Consider the following 8,393-nt stretch of genomic DNA (forward strand, 5'->3'; position numbering starts at 1 on the left):
TAATGGTAATTTGTCAGATTTTTGTTAATTTCATAAGGATTTTTTTTATATATATAAAAGATAAAAGCAGCCAGGCTGGGAGGATCCGTGCCCAGGGATCTCTCTGGTCCTGGTCTCATTGACCTGCTCTCTGACCACTCTCAGAGATTTGACGTCAGGGCTCTCCCTCTCCATTTATCTCCCTGCTCCTGGGGATCTACTCTCAGTTTTTGCTCTCTCTCAATTTCTCTCCCAGCTCACAGGGCTCTCCCTCTTTCTCTGCCCTTCCTTCTGGGAAGGACGAAGAAACAGCTTTGGGCTGGTTTGGTTGTTAATTTAGGGATGTGGAGACTTCCCCCCTTGACCTGGGGGCAATGGAAATCAAACAGTGGGGGCTGGCAGAAGCTAAGACAAAAGGCTGCCGGGTAGGAAAGGGCCTAGACAGAAGCAGACCCTCGGGCTATATTATAATTAATGATTGTGTAGCACATACACTAGGACCGCAGCCCCCCTCGTCTTCTCTCATCTCATCTCACCCCACTCCATCTCCCCTCCTCACCCCCCATCCTTTCCTAACTAGTTACAAACCTTGCTCAGATACAGTCGCGTACAGCCTTTTGCTGGCTTCTCCACCATGTGGGGCTATGCCTCATGCTTAACGAGCTTCTCCCAGCTGGAAGACCCCTAATCCCACTTCTTTAAATTAGAAATGGGAAGAATAAAACATTCCAAAAACTAACCAATGAGCCTGAGAGTCAGAGCTTCTGAGCTCCACCCACTTCCAGCAAGGATGTTTGTCAGGCCTCAAATCCCTAGGAGGAGGATGGTTTTGGGTCAGGCCACTGGACTGGGCCTTAGGAGTCCTGCACTGAATCCCCAATGTTGCCACTGCCCTTCAAGTGGGCAAGTCGTGTGACCATTCTGTGCCCTAGTTTCCCATTTATGAAATAGGGATAATAATACTTCCTGTATCTGTCTTGTCTCCATTGTGAGCTATTCAGGATAGGGACTGTCTCCTACTGCATGTACAATGTACAGCACCTAGCATCGTGGGGCCCTGATCTCAATTGGGGCCTCTAGGTGCTACTAAGATAACAATAAACAAATAATAATAAAGACAAAAATTAAATAAATAGATTGTACTATAGAGGCATTTTTCCTGCTATACAGCCTCTATTTTCTCTGTCTTTATTTCATCTCATTATTTCTAGAGGGCCCCTTGGACCCCCTAAACAACCCCTTCCATCACTCTGGCTTTCATGTCCCCATCCACTCAACCCACAAATTAGCAATCCTGCTTTGTATTTACATAGCAACAGCGCCTTGCTTTACAAGAGAGAATGGTACAACCAGCTGCATTTTACAGATGAGAAAACTGAGGCACGGTGAAATGAAGTAATTTACCCAAGGTCACACTAAGAAACAATCCTGATTCCCTGTTTGCAGCCAGCTGTAGTCACTAGACCATGTTTCTTCCTGATGTTGGGAAAACATTGTACGAGTCTTGACTTCCAGGCTCTACTAGACCATGCTGCTCCCTGCTTGTCCAGCACAGGAGAGGGTTAGCAGTCTGTTTCCAGATGGCTGGCAGGAACCTGTGCTCCTCTGAGTGAGAACGGTGGGTGCTGCACTTTGGAATCCTCCCATGGGTCCGCCATATCCTCGACAAGCTCTGGCACCTTCCATTGCCTGTCTTATGGTGCTGGCTCCTGGCTGCCTCCTCACTGCTCTTCCAGGTCTGTGAGGTGGGATGGTGAAAACATGCCCCTAGGAGAGAGAATGGGAGAGTGGAACAGTAACTGTCAGCGTGGGGAAACTGCCCAGAGAAAACTGCCCTCTTCTCCTCTGCTCCCATTGTCCTCTATCCCCAGGTCCCTTGGCCCCTATGCTGCTACCTGGCCTTGTGCTCCTCTGCTGGTTGTGTCTCAGAATAGCAAGCGCAGGCTGCAGCTGAGCAAGCTTCCCATGCACGGATACCTTGCTTAGGTGTCTCAGCTCTGTGCTGGGTCGCCTCTCTGTGCAGAGAGGGGAGTACGATTTCTGGGTCCCCAACCTGGCCTGGGTCTCCCTACTGAGGCTGCCAACCAGGGAAACAGTTACCACCCACTGTGATGGGGGCTTTTGGGAGTGCCATGCACACCTCTCCACTGGATTCTGCCATGGCTAATGAGGGGCTCAGGAGTGACCTGGGCTGGAGCTGGAGTGGGGACCTAGCTGCATAAGCCCATCCCCAGGCCTTTAACTGCTCTTGATCCTCACCTGTTTTAAATTGGGCTTTCCTCTATGGAGTATTTCGGGTTCATTTAGACAGTCAGACCTCCGGACAACTGATGGCTTGGACAGATGTACAGCCAAACGTGAGAATCTGGCTCTTGTAGAGGAGAGAGTTTCCTCCTAATAGATGCCTCCCAGGGTAGGAATGGCTGCTTCCTGAGCTATCCAGGAAAGCATCATCTGGCTGGAGTTGGATCTGGCTGCTGAGTGTTTTGGGCATGTCTGTTTCAGCCAGCAGTTTCTGTGGGGACTATTTAACCAGCTCACACGATCACTATCCAGGGGACTAGCTGCCTCCAGGGCCTAGCACAACATGCTGTTTCTCCATCTCTCACACTCTTCAGTTCTGTTGCAATAACCCCGTCAGCATGAGGCGTTATACAAGGGGTGAAAAAGTTAATCCACCAAGTGTGTGAGAGAGAGATTGTGATCTCTTGCTGCCAGTGCAAATCTGGAGTAAAACCCCCAACGTCAATGCAGTCTAGCTGGATTTACCCCAGTTCAGAAGTTGTGGAAGAGGAGTATGACCTAGTGGTTAGAGCAGGGTACTAGGAGCCAGGTCTCATGACTTAATTGTCACTAATGCGGTCCATATCCCATACCCAGCTTGAAAGGTTCCTCCTTTCTGATTTGTGGGCAGGTTGCCCACAGTCTGAGGCCATCTCTAGCTCTCCCAGCATTACACAGAGAATTTCTGCCTGGCTTTCCATGGGGAAGTCTCCCTTTCCAGGGATCTCTCATCATGTGCATTGTAAACAGTGACTTAACAGCATCTCTGGTTTCATTCTTCCCCCATTACATAGATTTCCATCACTCCCTGTCACGCTGTGGTGCAGGCCGCACAGGGAGGCCCATGTGGTTACATCAGGGACAACCCAGCTGTGACACAGACAAAGTTAGCTAGGGGTGAAGTGAGCTCTGCAGCACTGACCCCCCTCAGTGCCTCCCAGCACCTTGGGGTCCATCTGCAGTCTGCGAGCCCCGGTTTGTTCTGTCTGTGGCTGGTCCTATCCAGTTCCCAGACTCCTCTCATCCTTTCTACCATCCCTTCTATCAAGCTGTGCACCATGGAGACCAGGGGGCCAAGAGTTTCTTCTGGAACATGACTCCCACCCCCATGTCCAATATAACACAATCCACCAGGGGCCCAGTGACTGTATCCTCACAGCACCCCTGTGACAGGCTAAGGAACAGAGGAGCCAGGCCCTTGCCCAAGGCCAGTCTGGAGGAGAGTTGGGATTAGAAAGCAAAGCCTTCACAGCAAGTCCATGGTAGCGCTGAGAACTGAACCTAAGAGCCCTAAATCCAGTGCTTTGGCTGGAAGGCATCTCATTCTGCTGCACCTCACATGTTAGCTCTTTAAACGGCTCAGTACAGTGGCAGCCATTTCATCCTGTAGGCTGTGTCAGGTGCATTGCAGTGTCTCCTCAGGGGAACTCCCAATACACCTCAGAGATACACCGCCCATGTCTCCTCAAGAGTACCCCCACCACACATCTCAGATACCCTGCCCCTCTCCCCCATCTTCTCAGGGAAACCTCAACACACATCTGAGATACCCCATCCATATCCCCATATCTCCTCGGGGAACCCCCCAACACATATCTCAGATACCCTGCCCCACTCCCCATGTCTCCTCAGGGGAACCCCCACCACACATCTCAGATACCCTGCCCCTCACCCCATGTCTCCTCAGGGAAACCCCCAACACACAGCGGTGGCTCCACGCACCAGTGTGCCAAGCATGTGCTTGGGGTGGCAAGCTGCAGGGGGCACCATGCCGGTCCCTGCGAGGGTGGCAGTCGGGCATCCTTCGGTGGCATGCCTGCGGGAGATCCGCTGATACCATGGATTCAGCGGCAATTTGGCGGCGGGTACACTGAATCCATGGGACCAGGGACCTTCTGCAGGCAGGCTACTTGGGGCAGTAAAAAAGCTAGAGCTGCCCCTGCCAACACACATCTCAGATACCCTGCCTCTCTCCCTATGTCTCCTCAGGAGAACCCCCAAAACACATCTCCCCATGGCCCTATGCATCCCACTCCTCATGCGCAGCCCTTCCATCTCGAGCGCTACAAAAGCAGCATCACTAACCTTAAGGACTCAAACGTCGCAAGTCGGGCCTCCAAAATCATGGGATTGGCTCAGAAATCATGGGTTTTTAAAAAAATAGTAAACATTGGTGTCTTTTTTCTTAGCAGCCTGGTTTCTGAGCCTTTGGGACCCCCTCACGTCTATTTCCAAGTTCTTCTCTGCAACCATCAGGGCTAGACGCTTGCTGTTTTTCTGAGAGCTGAGATCCTGGCCTCCAGGAGTTGGGCCACATTGCAGAAGGATTGTCTCCTTCAGCTATTCCCCTCTCCTTCTGCCAGTGCAGAGTTGGGGCCTCTCTCTATTATTTTCTCAGGATCTCTGCTGGGCATCTGAAGGCATCTCCTTCCCTTTCAGGGTCTGGGCCAGCACATCATGGCAGCTACATCCCTCCCTCTTGGGGGTGTGGAGGGTTGTTGGGTGGACCTTGTTCTGCAATGTGACTAAGGGAATCCCCAGCAGGATTCCTCAAGGCATCTGCACCCCTGTGATACATGGGAGGTGATGCCAGGGGACTGTGTGACATACTGGCACCATGCTCTTTTTCCCTGTGGGGAGGGGTGAGGAAGAACCATCTCTGTATTAGAAATGCCCAGACTGGTGGATTCATTCTATGGCACCCTCCTTCCCTGAGGGGCACCTCACCTGGCCACCTGTCAGGAGCAGAGGCTGAGCCCTTCCTGAGATGGGGAAGAAGGCTCTCTCCCCCGTTGCAGAGATGCACAGACTTCTTCATGCTCCAGCTTGGGCTGTCCCTCCCTCACCTTCTACATCTCCGAGCCCTGCTTTGCTATGATCTCTCTGGCTGGGGTCCAAAGGGACCTGAACCAACAGAACAGGAAGGGAGAGAAGGCATGTGAGAGAACAGAGAGAGGAGGAGAAGGTTTCCTCCCCCTTCTCATAGCCCCTCTCTGTCCCCCTCACCAGAGGGGGCGAGGCTGGCACCCCTAGGAGGTGTGCTGACATGGCTGATGAGACAGCGGTAGAGGTGTGGGATCTGGGGCAGAGGACATGGTGCCCCCCATTAGCAGGCCCTTGGCACCATCAGTGTCCCTCTGCAGCATGTGCATTTGGTGGGGAGAGCTCAGCCAGCAGGAGAGTCCAGCCCAGGGTGATCAGATAAGGCAGAGAGGTGGCTCTGTCCAGCCCAGCAAGGAAAACGGCAGTGAGGTCAGCGTGGTGAGAGCTGGACACTGATGAGATATGACAGCCCAGAAGCTGGTGCTACAAGACCTGCTGAATTGGCACTGTCCTTTTGTGCCCTGTTCCCTGCACACCTCAGCCCCCCTGACAGCAGAAGAGACCAGCGCTGACAGACCCAGGGAGCCTGCCAGCAATGCATCACTGTCCTGTCGGAGAGACTTCCCATGACAGATCCGCCTCCCACTGCTTCTTTAACCAGCTCCCTGGTCCTCTGCTGGCCCAACCGGCACTGCACCCAGGTGCTGGGACAGGCAAGAGCTCCCAGCCTCTCTCAGCCTCCTTCCAGGAGGCATCAGGAATGGAAAAGCCTAAGCCCAGAACAGAAGCACACATGCAAGCTGCCCACTGTGACAGGCACCAGATGGACTAGCCCAGCCACTTCAGCATGCCAGGGCTTGTCTGGGCATTTCTAATGTGCCTGTTAACATGCTAGGAACCAAGCCAGCTCCTGGAAGCACCAGGATTCCCCCCAATACACCAGCCCTCGGATCCAGGCACCCAGCATGTGCACAGCAGGATCCCTCTCCTAGGATTCAGCAGGGGCTGAACCCAACTCCAGAGAAGAACTGGCAGTAGATGAGATGCTTTCCAGCCTTCTCAAGGGTGGCTCCAGCAATATCCTGCAGCCCTGACTGTGTCTGAATAATGGTCATTGGGCCCAAGCAGGGCAAGCCCAGACCAGTCAGTGCTGTGTCCTCCTGGACTCTGCCTGGAACACTGGGCAACTCCCCAGTCCTGCCCATTTCAGCTGGGAGCATGAATTGTCCCAAGGAGGCAGCTGGCACCAGTGCCCTGGAGTGGGGTGGATCTGAGTTCCACACGCAGTCCTAGACACTAGAGATGGGGAAGCCCCGTTAACCTAGCTGGAGCCTATCTCCTGGGGTGCAGGGCAGGCCTGCTCCTTGTCCAGTCCAATTTGAAATAACCCCAGTGCTGGGGCTCCATCCCTTCCCCGAGAAGATGATTCCCCAGCCTCCTGGGTCACACTGCTAGGGAAGGGCATCTGATTCCCAGGGAAGGGAGGTTGGGGGAGCCCGTCGCGTCCCTTACACTGGAGACGAAAAGCTATCCTCATATTTAACACTTCTTAGTGATATTTCCAGCTGAGCTGCTTCATTCACCCCTTTCCCATTCAGTTCTTATTCAGCCCCCACCCCCACATGTGCCTCCGCTGGATTCAGGCACAGAAGATTGCGGTGATGTGTATAGGCGGCCTGCTATGGCGGTGGGGTGGGGGGGTGAGGGCGCTTCTGAAAACAGGCCTCAGGGCTGGGTTCAGAGCTGTCCTCCCAGCAGAGCCAATGTCAAAGCAACAAGGAGCCACTCAGCGAAACGAACGGGCACAACAGACAACAGGAACGGCTTTTCTAGCGACGTGCACTCAGCCTGTGGAACTCACTGCTGTCAAGGCAAAGAGTGTGGCAGAATTCGAACGATTAGGCATTACTGTGAATGAGAATAGCATTTCTGTCTACCTAGTGCACTCAGCCCTGTAGTAGCTTCAGTTATACCTAAATAAAATCACTGGGGCTCTCAGCTTCTGGGCACACACTTACGACCAGCTGCGGGCTTATGGAAGTAATCCCCCTATAACAGAGAAGACACAAATAAAGTGTCTTCTGGGGTGGATATGCCTTTCTCTGAACTATTAGGTATCAGCTACTGCCAGGGATAGGATATTGGGCTAGGATGGACATATGTTTGATCTGGTGCAGCAGGAAATGGATTATATTATTAATTATTATTATTATTCCTAGAGAGGCACTTAGACCAAATTCAGGGTCCCATTGAGCCAGGTGCTGTACAAACACATAGCAAGAAACAGTCATCGTAAAGCGCAGCCTGTATAGAATATAGGTGTAATCTAGTGCAAACCAAACTAGAAGGACTTAATCTGTTTCATCATTGCAGGGGTACTGGATGAAACAACTCCTGTGCCTGCTCAGTCCAGGAACAGCCAGAAGTGGGTTATCTGGCCAGAGGGACCTCTGGGCTTTCCAGGAAATGGGGATCAGATGGAATGCTGGACCATTCCAGGCTGGCCATTCCTAAGTTTCTAACAAGGCAGAGAGAAAACAAAAAGTGGAAACAAAGTGGCCGGGAAGTGGGAAATGTCAGTGATGCCTCCATCAGTGCCGCAGCGTGGGTGCACAGGCAAGCAGGCAGCCTCTTAATTATTGATACCGCTTAGAAATAAATGCCGAGACAGAAAGGAGAGAGCTGCTTCCAGACGAGGGAGGGAAACTGAGAACTCCAGTGCTTTAAAGGTCAATTGGTTTTGCATCTCTTTCCCCTCGTGTTCATAAAACTCAGTGATATTTGAGTTGATGGATTATCTTCCATGTGCAGCCTCTGTCTGGACCTGCCAAAGTCCCAAAAGGGATCGCGGGGGAGGGGATGGTGCAGAAGGGAGGGAGGGAGCAGTCACTGAAATGTGGGACAAAATGAACAAACCAGGAAACAACAAAATTAGTGGAGCAGCAAATTCCAAGCCGAGTGGAAATAATTCCTCTCCATGTGAAAATAAGGTCCATGTCATTTCTGATTTTCCCCTATCTTCCTGGCCAGTGTCTGGGGCCCAGAGTTGAAAGTCTTTGCTGAAAAGCAGGAGAGAGATGAGCAAAATCAAGAGAGCACCGAAGGTTGGGGGCTAGTAAGGTGACCTGGCAATCTTTGCCAGAGTACTAAAATAGTAACTCAACAGTCATATGGAGAAACCAATCCCTTGTGGCTAAGCCTGGCCTGGTGTCTTACGTTTCTATGACACCTTGTATCCTGAGGGATCCCAACAAGTCTACACAAGAATTATGTCATAGAGCATGGAAATGCAGCTGTCTCTGGGGTGG

The sequence above is a fragment of the Chelonoidis abingdonii genome, chromosome 3 (genome assembly GCF_003597395.2).
Source record: "Chelonoidis abingdonii isolate Lonesome George chromosome 3, CheloAbing_2.0, whole genome shotgun sequence".
Taxonomy (NCBI): domain Eukaryota; kingdom Metazoa; phylum Chordata; order Testudines; family Testudinidae; genus Chelonoidis; species Chelonoidis abingdonii.